Genomic DNA, 16,636 nt, shown 5'->3' with positions numbered 1-16,636 from the left:
TGACTTGAGTGTTTCAATTTCGTTGACTTCTTTTTAAGAGTGTTGAATTTTGTATTGCAGGCATTTATTTGTGGAGCAGCTTGATCCATTTGAAGATTATTTTTAAGCTTGTTAGGATAGATATAAAGTATCCTTTCCTGGCTAGTTTAGCCTTACATCTAAGGTCTGACTTCTTTTGTCTCTTTATTCTATTGGAACTTAAACGTTTGCCAGCTTTGCGTGAGTTCTGGGTATTCTTCAGCTTAAAACTTAAAGCTTACCAGATAGTTCACCATAATTCACAAAAAGAAGAAGAGCAGGTTTTCAGGAAGAGATAAACAATGAGTTTAGTTTTGGACATGTAAAACATAGGTACCTGTGGAACATCTATGTACAGAGACCTTGTGCAAAAATTTAAAACAGCTTAAAACTTCTTGGTATTTCTTTGACTACTGGATTTTCATCCTAGGCACTAGGATTTATATCCAATAACAGACTCAAGGGGACTCATAGCTAGGGTTTTTTCAGTTCTTTTTTTACACAGCTCCCTGTTCTCTGGTACTCTGCCCTGCAAATTCTAGTTTCCTCAGCCTCTCTGAACTTTGAACCTCTCTGAACTCTGATCTTTGTCTCTTCAACTGAGCAAGACTTGCATGCTCAGCTTGAGCTCTCACTCCCCATGCTACCATCCAGAAAGTGTTTTCAGGTAGCAAGCTATGGCGATGGTAGGGCTTATTCTTGTTTTTTTCCCCTTTCAGAGTCATAGTCTTATACTGTATGTTGTTCAATGACTACAAACAGCTATTTCATATATTTTGTCCTGTGTTCTAATTGTTATAACAGGAGGGAAGTCTGGTCCCAGTTACTCCAACATGGCCAGGAGTGGAAATTCCTCTTTGTGGTTTTTACTAGCACTTCTTTGCTTTCAGCACTCAAAATTCACTAGTCCAGACATCATCTCATGAGTTCTAAAATCATGGATTCAGTTTCCCACTGGACCTGTGCTTCTCAAACATACTTAGGTCATGGCACACACTGGAATGATCATATCTGTGTAGCACACTCTGATAAGTGGACAAAACTGATCATGGCTGAGGCAGTAAGCTCCAAAGGCTGAGGAAGTCAGTATTGGAATTTTTGCACAAGGTCTCTGTACATAGATGTTCCACAGGTACCTATGTTTTACATGTCCAAAACTAAACTCATTGTTTATCTCTTCCTGAAAACCTGCTCTTCTTCCTTTTGTGAATTATGGTGAACTATCTGGTAAGCTCAGTTCTCATAAAGTGTGAGAGAACAAATTGAGTGTGGAAAGCTGCAGTTTGGATAAAGCATATATTTTTGGTCTTTTCTCTGATGCATACCTTACCTTCCACAAACCTGCAGGCCTGACATCCTAATCTATTAACACTTGAGGGTGCTGCAGCATCCATTAAGAACAGTTATGGAGGTTTTGCATTATGGATTACATCATTGGTACCTCAATATCTGTTTCTATTTATCATTTTACACTGTTGACTTTTAAAAATTTAAGCTGCGTTATTCCTGGCCAATATACATTGCATTTTATAAGCTAAAGGACACTTTTCGTATATAAAACAGTTGACAGCATGGGCCAGGATATTTAGTCTCTAAAAACTTATTGAACTATTTAGAAATCTGTTTCCAGTATCACTACATTCTTCTACCTGATGTATAATAAGCTAAAAGAACCGCCATGCTGGGCATCCTACTGATTCTGTTACAGGCTTCAATAGGACTGAAATGGTTTATTCAAATCACACATGACAGTACAATTCAGTTAAAGTATCATCGAAAGTAGCTGGGCTGGTGTAGTGCATGTGTTCAACATCAACCTCCAAATATCAATACTCATAAGAATATCTGAAAAATAGACAATAGTCTATTATATTCAGAATATTTATATTCTGAATAAAAATATTTATAAGTATTTTATAAAACAGTGTTAATTTACTTATGTATTCATAAAACTGGTAAATCCTGATCCCTGCCCCAGATCTAAGAATTTCTAGATCTGTTGATGATCCTCATTCATTTATTTATTCATCTAGCAAATATTTGAGTATCTACAAAGGGCCAGGCATTACACTCAGGGCTATAGATTAAACACTGAACACACCACTTGTATTTCCTACCTTTGTGGGACTTACATGCTATGGAGAAGACTGTCTGTCAGCTAGCGTATAATCTATAAATATGTAAAGAGACCTCCCTTCTAAGCTTCTTTCGTGTTATGTCTTCTGGAGATTCTCACTGGGATACTCCAAATTGCCCTGCTTCTTTTGACCTATCCTGATCTTTTCCCATATCACTACGAATTGGCTGCCTTGGCTTCATGTAGGCTCACCATGATTTATCCAGAAGAAAGAGCATTCATTTCCTTTTGCCAGCATGATATCTTTTCCTTACTTCTTTCCTTAGGTCTCATGCTCTTTGCTAGTCAAAAAGACACTTGCAGCCACTTTTTTAACCCAAACAATCTGTGGACTGCAGACTACTTTCTCTATGGCGTCTCCTATAACACTTGACTGTGGGCTTTCTTCTGTTGTTTACTAGAGCCTTCCATACTTCCCCTACCTGAAAATCTGTCTTTTTGGCAAATATAATATAACACTAAGTCGAAGGGGATATATCCACAATTAATAATTATTTTTCAATCAGTCTGTTGGTTGGTTAGTCACAGTTCTCCCCTACCCTAGATTGTTGCATGATGCCCTATGTTAATAGATCCTACAAACTGTGAGGAATAGTCTTCACTTGTGCTGGATCCATCAAAAACTATGTTGGTCACAGAGGAACTAATTTGATTACCTCAGAGGCAGTTTGGCACCACATCTAAGAGTTCTGCTTCTTCACCCTTTACCAAGTCATAGGCATTTCATTAATGATAATGCCTACTATTATCATTATAATCTTGATAATCATAATTAATGTTCATGATAGTGCCAATGTACCTAGCACACTGTGGTAACTCAGTAACTGTTCCTTCAATGGAACTCTGAGATCATGTTGTGCTTCAGAGACTAAGTGTTTTACGATGACTGGAGCAAAGGGGTGAGATGGGGCATGGAGAGCAAAGAGACTGGATATATTAACAGAAGTCCTTGATGAAGTTGAACCTGGCTAGGAAACCATACACAGAAAAGCATTGCTCCTACAATACTATTACCATGACAGAGGCCTACTGAGCTAAACAGAGGGGAAGTTGGCATGGTGAGTGAAGTAACTAATCACTAAGATGTTAGTTAGGTATTTAAATTTCTCCTTTCACATTCATGCTATTAGAAGAAAATATATTTTATTTTCAGAAACCAAGTGGAATATCACCTAATATAATCATATGTAGAGAGTTAAATAGAGTAGAAACGTGCACACATGGATGATAGTAGACATTTTTTATTTCCATACTTAATGCAAAGTATTCAGCACCTGAAAACTTAACTTTAGTATTAAACTCACGTATATTTAGACAAATAGATAATAAGTATATATTAAACAGAAGCAACTTCAAATTATATGAGCTCTTTGGCTCAAGGAGAAAGAAGTCCATTAGAAAATAAAACAAAACCATGTTACACTTCACTTCAGTAGCCCCAGAACTTGAACTCTATGCATTAACCTTTAAAGCAATTCTATAGGTTAATAATTTTTATTATACTCTAGAATAGTGGAGATCTTTAACTTTCAATACATATCAAAATGCTTTTATTCCTAAGTCCAGATCTGTGTGTGTACATATATTTTAAAAATTCATGTAGCTTCTATACATTAATCATGACTATACTTACTAACCTAGATACTTTGATTATTCTCAGATTATGCTTGCTTTGAACCAGTACTGCTGGAGGCCAAAAGAATTTACCACCTATATGTAATGTTGTCCTTTAAAAAATATTTCTTATTTTTCTTTAGTTTTGAAGCTGACTTCAAAAACTTTTAGAAATAAAGTTTATAGACTGAATATTTTTTCTACTGTTTTCTCAAGATCTGAATATCTGAGGTCAAATTCATCTTTAGTTCCCAACGAACATATTGCCCTTTCTTAGCATTTCTGTCAGTATATGAAAGGTGGGATAAGAATTTTTGTTTCAGGGGTATTTTAATGTACAGAAATTAAATTAAAGCTGACATATGAATCTGGCAACCCCCTCACCCAACTTGCTGCATGCTGCTGGGTTTCTGATATATGGACAGTTTTTCAGTTATCTCACCATGAGTAAGGAACCAGGGAATTGTTCACATTAGTGTCCTATTGCTGCTGTAACAAATTGCCACAAACATAGTGGCTTAAAACAACACAAATTTGTTCTCTTACAGTTTAAGAGGTCAGGGGTCTAAAATCAGTCTTATGGAGCTAAAACAAGATATTGGCAGGGTTGGATTCCTTCTGGAGGCTCTGGAAGATAATCTGTTTCCTTGCCTTTTCCAACTTCTAGAGGATGTCCATTTTCCTTGTCTCCTATGTGCTAAGCACTGTATTAGGTGGTCAGTACACAGCAGAGAACAAGGCAGACAAAAATTCCTTTCCTCGCAGAGCTTAGAGTCTCGCAGAAGCTTTAGTTCATGGACATAGTCATACATTTTCCTCTCAGAGTAACCTCTGGAATATCCCAGATACAGGGTCCTGTTGATCTCTACTGGCAGCAGAAGACATAAAACAGTACAAAAGAGAAATCACAGTATTCCCCTTGGAATAAAATAGCCTGTTTCTTGAACCAAGATCTTTCATATATTTCTATGATGCATGTAAGGAAAATATATTAACTTAGGGATAATGTAAAAGTATTCCTTTTCCTGATGTGGAGTATATACCTCATTTCTTCTGTCTAAACTCCATTTGTTTTCATTTTCTTACAGGTCTTATTGTCTTCTGCCTCCTTCTGTCTTGAATTATCAACACTTTTCTCCTTTTCTTTAGACCAGTCTTACAATTCTCTCCATCACATTCATTGATTCACCCAGTGTTTATTGAATGCCTACTATGTGATAGACACTGGTATTTATGGCTACTGTTTATCTCCCTTTATTTGTTCTTTTATCCCATTCTTCACATATCCCTTGCTTTCTATTCTTTTTTTTAGGCAATGCTTTTATTTTATTTATTTTTAATTTTTGAATTTTATTTTATATTTTTATACAGCACATTCTTATTAGTTATCTATTTTATACATATTAGTGTATATACGTCAATCCCAATCTCCCAATTCATCCCACCACCACCACCACCCCCTGATTTTTTCCTCCTTTGGTGTCCATATGTTTGTTCTCTACATCTGTCTCTCTATTTCTGCCCTGCAGACTGGTTCATCTGTACCATGTTTCTAGGTTCCACATATATGTGTTAATATACGATATTTGTTTTTCTCTTTCTGACTTACTTCACTCTGTATGACACTCTCTAGATCCATCCATGTCTCTGCAAATGACCCAATTTCATTCCTTTTTATGGCTGAGTAATATTCCATTGTATATATGGACCACATCTTCTTTATCCATTCGTCTGTCGATGGGCATTTAGGTTGCTTCCATGACCTGGCTATTGCAAATAGTGCTGCAGTGAACATTGGGGTGCATGTGTCTTTTTGAATTATGGTTTTCTCTGGGTATATGCCCAGTAGTGGGATTGCTGGGTCATACGGTAATTCTATTTTTAGATTTTTAAGGAAGCTGCATACTGTTCTACATAGTGGCTGTATCAATTTACATTCCCACCAACAGTGCAAGAGGGTTCACTTTTCTCCCTTGCTTTCTATTCTAATTTACTATGACTATTGATTCTTTTCCATAAAATCTCTCCCATTAGCTCATATTAGAAACACTTCCAGATACAAGTAGCAAAATAATCAGAAATGAAAGATTAGTCTTCCCTAGATCAAACCTAGCTCTCATCTGGGAAAATTGCATTTACTGAATGCTCAGGTAGACAGTACATGCTCTAGCATTTTTCTATCTATGTTCCTTCACCAGATGCCTGAATCTCTAGGAATCTAGTATGCAGCACAGTGGCTGACACAGGAAATATTTGTGGAATGAACGAGTGCTGTAGTGAATTAACTAATGATATCTCCAAACTAATGACATAATGTAGACCACAGCAAAATCCAGCTATAATTCCATATTTGTATATTCCCCATGTATCCCTAATAATGGTACAAGAAATTAATTGCCAGTTACATTAAGCAAAGTTCCACATACTTTTTCAATTAAAAACAAAGCAAAAATTAGAAACCAACACATTTGTAGAATAAGAATTCTCAGCGAGTCCCACTATCATGTGAATACATGTTCTAAATTGATTTCATGAGCTGATCAGTCTATACTTGCACTCAAAATTTTGCATTCCATGGTGGGTATATCTACTGTTAAAAGATAAACTGAGGCATATTAAGGTTTCTAAAAGTTTATTTGAGCAAAAATTGATTTGAATCAGGCAGCACCCATATAACAGATAGAAAGGAGCTCCAAGGAGCTGTACAAAATGAAGACTTTTATAGGGAATGGGGAGCAGGAATAAGGAAATATTACTGGTAAAAAAGTGGGTTGGTTATTGCAAGGTTACTTTCCTTTAGGGGATAACAGGGATCTATCAAGTAGATTACTTAACTAGTGTTGATCATGTGATTCCTGATTGACCAGATTAAGACTGTATTTCTGGGAGAGCAGAAATTGTAATTATGTCTTGGTTTGGTGACATGAGGCTTAGCATAAAAGACTCCATTTTGGGCCTCTTGTTTTTTAATAGTACAAAGTGTTGTAAAATATTGAGAACAGAACAAAAAAGTCATGAGTGAAAGCATAAAACCCATCAATAATGGACAAATTTAGCAATAAGGATTTTTTATACCTCAGAATTAAAGTAAAACAATAAATGTTTCACTCTTTTATACTAATTCCCTATGTTGAACACATTTATTGTACCTATTGCCTATCACGTTCTATTGAAATTATTTCTTCATGCATGTCTCTCCCATGATAATTCCTTTTTCTCAGAAACAGGAACCATTCCATATATGGCTGTACTAAATACTATTGCACAAAGTTCCTACCTTATATAGTTTCAAAAAATATAGCTGCTATGAATCTCTACAAAGAGCATTAGTACCATTAAGTTATTTGAACTGACATGTAATTAATATTTGGGCATAACAGATAGTAATTAGCAAGTCATTATTATTATTTTGTGTATGGAGGCCAGAATTCTCAAAGATGCCCAAATCCCAATCAGAGACAATTCTTCATTTAAACCACGTAGATGATAATGGGCAAAGGAGAACTGCAGGTCCTTTTCTCTATTTGAGGGCATCTTTTATTTGTTCTTCCTATTGCCCTCATCATTCCCTCATTGCTGTTCCTTTGCTGTCCAGATAATCACATCCAGCTTTCCTGAAGGCTCTTCTTACCTGGGTAGTTAGTTCAGTTTTGATTCTTCTCCCCATCCCATTCATGTAGTTTTCTTTTTTCTTTTTTTGCATCTTTATTGGAGTATAAATGCTTTACAATGTTGTGTTATTTTCTGCTGTATAACAAAGTGAATCAGCTATATGTATACATGTATCAACATATACCCTCCCTCTTGTGTTCCCCTACCAAACTCCCTATCCCACCCCTCTAGGTGGTCACAAAGCATCAAGCTGATCTCCCTGTGCTATGTAGCTGCTTCCCACTAGATATCTGTTTTACATATGGTAGTGTATATATGTCCATGCTACTCTCTCACTTCTTCCCAGCTTATCCTTCCCTCTCCCCATCTCCTCAAGTCCATTATCTACGTCTGTGTCTTTATTCCTGTCCTGCACCTAGGTTCATCAGAACTGTTTTAATTTTTTTTGCTTCCATATATAAGTGTTAGCATACGGTATTTGTTCTTCTCTTTCTGACTTACTTCACTCTGTATGACAGACTCCAAGTCCACCCACCTTACTACAAATAGCTCAATTTTGTTCCTTTTTGTGGCTTAGTAATATTCCACTGCATATGTGTGCCACATCTTCTTTATCCATTCATCTGTCGATGGACACTTAGCTTGCTTTCATGTCCTGGCTATTGTAAATAGTGCTGCAATGAACATTGTGCTATATGTCTCTTTTGGAATTATGGTTTTCTCAAAGTATATGCCCAGTAGTGGGATTGTTTGGTCATATGGTAGTTCTATTTTTAGTTTTTTAAGGAACCTCCATACTGTTCTCCATAGGGGCTCTATCAATTTACATTCCCACCAGCAGTGCAAGAGGGTTCCCTTTTCTCCACACCCGCTCCAGCATTTACTGTTTGTAGAATTTTTGATGATGTCCATTCTGACTGGTGTGAGGTGATAACTCATTGTAGTTTTGATTTTCATTTCTCAAATGATTAGTGATGTTGAGCATCCTTTCATGTGTTTGTTGGCAATTTGTATATCTTCTTTGGACAAATGTCTATGTAGGTCTTCTGCCCATTTTTGGATAGGGTTGTTTGCTTTTTTGATATTGAGCTGCTTGTATATTTTGGAGATTAATCCTTTGTCAGTTGCTTCATTTGCAAATATTTTCTCCCATTCTGAGGGTTGTCTTTTCGTCTTGTTTATGGTTTCCACTACTGTACAAAAGTATTTAAGTTTCATTCGGTCCCACTTATTGATTTTTGGTTTTATTTCCATTTCTCTAGGATGTGGGTCAAAAATGACCTTGCTGTGATTTATGTCATAGAGTGTTCTGCCTATGTTTTCCTCTAAGAGTTTGACAGTGTCTGGCCTTACATTTAGGTCTTTAATCCATTTTGAGTTCATTGCTCTCTATGATGTTAGCAAGTGTTATAATTTCATTCTTTTACATGTAGGTGTCCAGTTTTTCCAGCACCACTTATTGAAGAGGCTGTCTTTTCTTCATTGTGTATTCTTGCCTCCATTGTGAAAGATAAGGTGACCATATGTGCCTCGGTTTATCTCTGGGTTTTCTATCCCGTTCCATTGATCTATATTTCTGTTTTTCTGCCAGTACCATACTGTCTTGATTACTGGAGCTTTGTAGCATACTCTGAAATCAGGGAGCCTGATTTCCCCAGCTCCGTTTTTGTTTTTCAAGCTTGCTTTGGCTCTTCGGGGTCTTTTTTGTTTCCATACATATTGTGGATTTTTTTTTATAGTTCTGTGAAAAATGCCATTTGTATTTTGATATGGATTGCACTGAATCTGTAGATTGCTTTGGGTAGTATAGTCATTTTCACAATGTTGATCTTCCAATCCAAGAACATGGTATATCTCTCCATCTGTTTGTATCATCTTTAGTTTCTTTCATGAGTGTCTTATAGTTTTCTGTATACAGGTCTTTTGTCTCCTTAGGTAGGTTTATTAATACGTATTTTATTCTTTTTGTTGCAGTGGAAATGGGAGTGTTTCCTTAATTTCTCTTTCAGATTTTTCGTCGTTAGTGTAAAGTAATGCAAGAGATTTCTGTGCATTAATTTTGTATCCTGCTACTTTACCAAATTCTTTGATGAGCTCTAGTAGTTTTCTGGTAGGATCTTTAGGATTCTCTATGTATAGTATCATGTCATCTGCAGACAGTGACAATATTACTTCTCCTTTTACTATTTGGATTCCTTTTATTTCTTTTTCATCTCCGATTGTTTTGGTTAAAACTTCCAAAACGACGTTGAATAATAGTGGTGAGAGTGGGCAACCTTGTCTTGTTCCTGATCTTAGAGGAAATGATTTCAGTTTTTCACCATTGAGAACAATGTTGGCTGTGGGTTTGTCATATATGGCCTTTATTATGTTGAGGGGAGTTCCCTCTATGCCTACTTTCTGCAGGGTTTTTATCATAAATGCATGTTGAATTTTGTTGAAAGGATTTTCTGCATCTATTGAGATGATCATATGGTTTTTATTCTTCAATTTGTTAATATGGTGTATCACATTGTTTGATTTGTGTATATTGAAGAATACTTCCATTCCTGGGATAAACCTCACTTGATCATGGTGTATGATCCTTTTGATGTGCTGTTGGATTCTGTTTGCTAGTATTTTGTTGAGGATTTTTGCATCTATGTTCATCAGTGATATTGGCCTGTAGTTTTCTTTCTTTGTGACCTCTTTGTCTGGTTTTGGTATCAGGGTGATGGTGGCCTTATAGAATGAGTTTGGGAGTGTTCCTCCCTCTGCTATATTTTGAAAGAGTTTGAGAAGGATAGGTGTTAGTTCTTCTCAAAATGTTTGATAGAATTCACCTGTGAAGCCATCTGGTCCTGGGCTTTTGTTTGTTGGAATATTTTTAATTACAGTCTCAATTTCAGTGCTTGTTATTGGTCTGTTTCTATTTTCTATTTCTTCCTGGTTCAGTTTTGGAAGGTTGTGCTTTTCTAAGAATTGGTCCATTTCTTCCAGGTTGTCCATTTTATTGGCATATAGTTGCTTGTAGTGATCTCTCATGCTCCTTTGTATATCTGCAGTGTCATTTGTTAATTCTCCGTTTTCATTTCTAATTCTGTTGATTTGAGTCTACTCTTTTTTTTTCTTGATGTGTCTGGCTAATGGTTTATCAATTTTGTTTATCTTCTCAAAGAACCAGCTTTTAGTTTTATTGATCTTTTCTATTGTTTCCTTCATTTCTTTTTCATTTATTTCTGATCTGATCTGTATGATTTCTTTCCTTCTGCTAACTTTTGGGGGTTTTTTGTTATTATTTCTTTTTATTTATTTCTTTTTTCTTGTTTTTATCTAGATTTTTTTAGTAGATCATTATTGGAGTATAATTACTTCACAATATTGTATTAGTTTCTGTTGCACAATGCAGTGAATCAGCCATATGCATACACATGTCCCCATATCCCCTCCACGTTGACCCTCCCTTCCATCCTCCCTATCCCACTCCTCTACGTCATCGCAAAACAACGAGCCAATCTCCCTGTGCTATGCTGCTGCTTCCCAGCAGCCAACTATTTTACATTCAGTAGTGTATGTATGTTGATGCTTCTCTCACTTTGCCCCAGCTTTGCCCTCCCACCCCATGTCCTCAAGTCCATTTTCTATGTCTATCTCGTTATACCTGCCCTGCTACTAATTCGTTATTACGTTTCTTTTTACATTCCATATATATGTGTTAGCATATGGTATTTGCTTTTGTCTTCCTGACTTATTTCACTCTGTATGACAGACTCTATGTCCATCCACCTCACTACAAACAACTCAGTTTCGTTTCTTTTTATGCCTGAGTAATATCCCATTGTATATATATGTCACATCTTCTTTATCCAGTCATCTATCAATGGCCATTTAGGTTGCTTCCGTGTCCTGGCTATTGTAAATTGTGCTGCAATGAACATTGGTGAACATTTTCAGGTATTAAGGGTGGGAAGATTCTCTCTAAGCATACTTAATGGGATTCTTGTTAAAACTGAATTCTGCAAAGACAGACACTGAAGCCCAAAGCTGAAGCTTAGTTGAGAAGAGGTCTCAGAAGATGCTGACTAAAGTTTTGTCAAAGAGAGAGTCCACGGACTTCCCTGGTGGTCCAGTGGTTAAGACTCCATGCTTCCACTGCAGGAGTCACGGGTTCATTCCCTGGTTGGAGTACTAAGATCTCACATGCCACACAGCACAGCCAAAAAAAAAAAAAAAAAGATTTAAAGAAAAAGTCTTTGTCAGTCCCTTCTGTTGATCAAGGAAATAATAGACATTCTGTTATTATATTTTAAAAATTAGTTTTATTGAAGTGTTGGTTTACAATGTTGTGTTAATTTCTGCTACATAGCAAAGTGATTCAGATATATATGTATATATACACACACACACATTCTTTTTCATATTCTTTTCCATTATGGTTTATCACAGTACTTTGAATATAGTTCCCTCTGTGGAATAGACATTCTTTTCTCCTTTGAAAAATACAAGTCCATTTCCCATTTGGTCACCTTTTGTTAATTAAGGAGCAGCTGAACCATCTGTTGTGATTTAGCAGTAGGCCAGCTAGTTTAGAAGATTCCTAGGTGTTGAACTCAAAGTATTCTGTATGGGATACACAGCAGCAACTCAATATGTGAAGATTGCCTATACATGATCTGTTGTGGTGATTTCTTTGAGGGTTTTATTAAGCCACCCACCTTCAGGTTGCAGGACTTTGGGAAGAGAGCAGTTTTAGTCCTAAGTGAGGCCAAGTCAGCAGGGTGGGAAAAATTGGAAATGTTAATTTACAGAGTTGTTAGCCAGATATTGAAGGAAGCTAGAAGAATTGAGAATTTGGTATGTACTGACAAAATGTTCATGATGGCAGAATCCAGTCCAAGTTATAGGCTGATGAAATAGAAAGTAAAATGTAGTTTACCAAGAGGTGAAAAAATAGCTCAAAGATAATGAACAGGACTAGAATCTAATGACTCTTATGGGTGTGCAATAATTTTCCATTGAAACATAAAATGTCTCTGTGGAGTCATCCCCCTTTTTGATTCTTGTTTAGAAAATAAGTGTAGTCTCATTAGATTTTGCTTGATTATTTACATAAGTGCAGCAAGAATGATAATTGACTATATAGGCCTTTTTAAGTTTGCTTTGCTGGAACTTTCCATGAAGAATCTCATATTATGTGGATATCCAGTTTTCCTAGCACCATTTTTTGAAAAGACTGTCCTTTCCCCATTGAATGGTCTTGATACGCTTGTCAAAAATCATTTCACCACATATAGGAGGATTTATTTCTGCGTTCTCTATTTTTTTTCCATTAATCTATGTCTGTCTTTTTTCAGGTACCACACTGTTTTTTTTTTCCCCAGAGTTATTGTTTTTTTCTTGTGATGAGAACTTCTAAAATAGTCTCTCTTACTACCACACTGCTTTGATTACTGTGGCTTTGTCCAAGACAAGATGCACCAAACAATTAAGGGGATGGTTTTATTCAGGCTTTTGCAACAGCCAGAACCTTTATTAATGAGGGATATGTCAAATACGTATCATAGAAAAGGAAAGAAATTTGGGTTTTTGTAGAAGTAGGTAAGCAATGGAGTCAGCATGAGTTTTGTGTGAATTCTGCAGAAGGACAGGGATGTGTCTTATATGCAAGGGTAGGGCGGTCCTTTGAAGTTAGTTGTTCTTCTGGACACAAAATTGATGAGGGTGATTTCTTAATCATCCCTATTTCCTTGGATCACAGGGTTCAGGTAAAGTTCAACATTGTCACTGTACTTAACTCCTTTTTCTATGCCAGAATTTGGGTTAAGATACTATCCTGGATTTTGAACAGAAAATGTTTCAGTGTTCAAAGATATTTATTTAGATATTTAAATAGGAAAAACCCCGCTTTGGCTTAAATAGTTTCATTTCTTTCTTAATCATGATATAATTTATTTTATCCAACCAAATACATCAAACATATAACCAATTATGTACTGAAATAACTGCCTTGCAAAATAATAGTTTGTGTGTGACTCAGAAGACAGTTTGGGTTTTTTTATGTACTTAGGTGACATAATTAGTAGGCTTACAGTATGAAGTTTGTTTTAAAACTCTCCATTTTAATTGTTGAACCAATCTCACACATAGTGACTCTTATATCTACATTATGCAGGGCAGAATTTCTAATTTTTTCACATGATTCTGAATAGTTTAGTTTCTTGGGGTTTTAGATGAATCATTCCTAGCAAGACAGAGCTTAATTTTTTCTCATCCTAAATATTAAAGTTCTATTTTTAGAATAAGTCCAAAGGTAATCTTCATAACACATAAGGCAAAGTCCAATAACAATTTAAATGACGGGGCTATAACAAAAAAATATAACTGCATAGTTAGAAAGTGTGTCTTTAATAGGAAAAAAAGAGTCAGCTACTTCTAATAGTAAGAATGCGGTTTCAGTGATTCAAGGATAGGCCTTGGGCTCTTATTCACCCATTTTTAAATTGAGATACAATTAATGGACAGAGATATACACAGATCTTAAATGTACGTTTTAATGGACACTTTAAAAAATGTCCATTCATGTACTAAAGTGCAGAAATCTCAATAAATTTTCACAAAGTGAACAAACCTGTGTCACTAGTACTGAGATCAAGACAATAGAACATTACCTGCATACAGAAGCCCCTTCTGACCTTTTGTAGTCACAACCCCATAACAGAGGTTAACCATTATTATGACTTCCAACATTATAGACTAATATTCTTTATTATTGTTTTGATAGAAATAGAATAATACATTATATACTCTTTTGTGCCTGGCTTCTTTCATTCAACATTGTTTGAGTGATTCATCTCTATCATTATTTGTGGTTGTAGTTTGCTCTTTCTGAATGTTGTATAGTGTTACAAGGTATTAACATATTATAATATATTTATCCATTCTATGTTGATAGACATTAGGGTTGTTTCCAGTTTGTGGTTAGCACTACTCTGATTATTCTTGTACATGCCTTTAGGTGAATATACACATGCATATTGTTACAGATATATCTGGGAATGAAATTGCTGGTTCACAGGGTATGTATATGTTCAGTTTTTTAAACTCATTGAGGACTTTTTTTTCATATCATAAAATCACTTATTTCAAGCGTACAATTCAATGTTTTTTACTAACTTTAGCCAGTGGTGCAGCCATACCATAAATCAGTTATAGAACATTTTTATCCCTCCAATAAGATCCCACAGATGGATTTATAGTTGATTCCTGTTCCTAACCTCAGCCCCAGGCAACCAATAAACTTCTTTCTGTCTCTATAAATTGGTCTTTTCTGGGCATTTCATAAAAATGAGATTGTATGATATGTTTTCTGTCGTGTCTGTTTTCTTTCACTTAAGATAGTGTTTTCGAAATTCATCTGTGATGTACCTATGCATCAGTAGTTCATTCGTTTTTATTGCTGAACAGTATTCTATTGTATGAATATACTACATCTTTCCATTCTTCTTTTTTTTTTTTTTTTTTGCTGTACACGGGCCTCTCACTGTTGTGGCCTCTCCCGTTGCGGAGCACAGGCTCTGGATGCGCAGGCTCAGCGGCCATGGCTCACAGGCCCAGCCACTCTGCGGCATGTGGGATCTTCCCCTACCGGGGCATGAACCCGTGTCCCCTGCATCAGCAGGCGGACTCTCAACCACTGCACCACCAGGGAAGCCCCGTCTTTCCATTCTTAAATTGATGAACATTTGAGTTGTTTCTAGTTTTTGAATATTATAAATAATGCTGCTATGGATATTTGTGTCCAAGTATTTGTGTGGACGTACATTTTCATTTCGCCTCAGTAGGTAACTAGGAGAGGAATTGCTACATCATACAGTAAATTAGTAAATTTCTATTTAACTTTTTGAGAAACTCTTCCAGCCTCTGTCCATTACCTAGTTCCATAGCCACTTCCATATTTTTTGATATTTGTTACAGCAGCACCCCATTCTTCTTACCAATTCCTGTCATAGTTAGTTTGGGCTCCTATAATGAAAATATCATATACTGGGTGACTAAAACAGCAAACATTTACTTCTAACAGTTCTGGAGGCTAGGAAGTCCAAGATTAAGGTGCTGGTAGATGCGTAGTCTGGTGAGGACCCACTTCCTGGCTCATAGATAGCTGTCTTCTAACTGTATCTTCACATGGTGAAATGAAAGCGTTCTCTAGGTTTTCTTTAATAAGGACACTAATCCCATTCATGAGAGCTCCACCTTCATGACTTAAATGCATCCCAAAGGCCCCACCTCCCAATACTATCACATTGAGGTTTAGGAGTTAAACATGTAAATTTTCGGAGGAACACAAACCTTCAGTCCATAACAGTCTTCCAGTCCATGAAAATGGAATGTTTCTCCATTTATTTAGATCTTCTTAATGTTTTTAACAAAGTTTTGTAATTTTCAGTGTGTTAGTCTTGCACTCCTTTTGTTAAATTTGTTTCTAAGTATTTCATTCTTTTTGATACTGTTGTAAATGCACTTGCATTATTCATTTTATTTTCATATTGCTCATTATTCATATATAGAAATACAGCTGGTTTCTGGATATTGATCTTGTTTCCTGTGACTTTGTACTGAACTCATGTGTTAGCTCTAATAGTTTGGGATTTTCTTCTTTGTATACAGGACCATGCAATTGGTGAAAAAAAATGGTTTACTTCTTCCTTTCCAATGTAGATGACTTTTATTTGTATTTCTTGCTGCATAACACTGGCTAGACCCTTCTATCCTAGGGTAAATAGAAGAGGCAAGAGTAGATATCCTCATCTTGTCCCCAGTCTGAGGAGGAAAGCATTTAGTCTTTCACCATTATGTCCTTTATTAGGTTGAGAAAGTTTCCTTCTAATCTAAGTTTGTTAATAGCTTTTATTATAAATGGGTGTTGCTTTGTGTCAAATGCAAGTGGTCATATATTTTTTGTCTTTTATCCTATGAATGTGGTTTGTTACATTAATCAATTTTCAAATGTTAAACAAATCTTGCATTCCTTGAATAAATCCCACTTGGTCACAATGTATAATCATTTAAAAAGTTTTAGATTTCTTTTCCTAATATTTTGATGAAGATATTTGCATCCATATTTATAAGATATATTGGTATATAGTTTTGTTCTTTCTTCTGATATCCTTTTTCTGGATTTGCTATGATACTGTCCTTATAGAAAGAGTTGGGAAGTGTTCCAATTTCTGGAAGAACTTTTGTAGTATTGGCATTAATTCTTCTTTATATGTTTGA

General features: G+C 35.8%; 1 protein-coding gene across 4 annotated transcripts in view; it reads left to right on the top strand.

Moving 5' to 3' along the window:
- Positions 1 to 16,636, top strand: part of OPHN1 (oligophrenin 1) — a 627,727-nt gene that overhangs the window by 390,411 nt on the left and 220,680 nt on the right. The window lies entirely within an intron of this gene.

This window comes from Mesoplodon mirus (assembly GCF_964341445.2).
Source record: "Mesoplodon mirus genome assembly, chromosome: X".
Classification (NCBI taxonomy): Eukaryota; Metazoa; Chordata; class Mammalia; order Artiodactyla; family Ziphiidae; genus Mesoplodon; species Mesoplodon mirus.
This window is presented reverse-complemented; position numbering and strand designations above follow the sequence as displayed.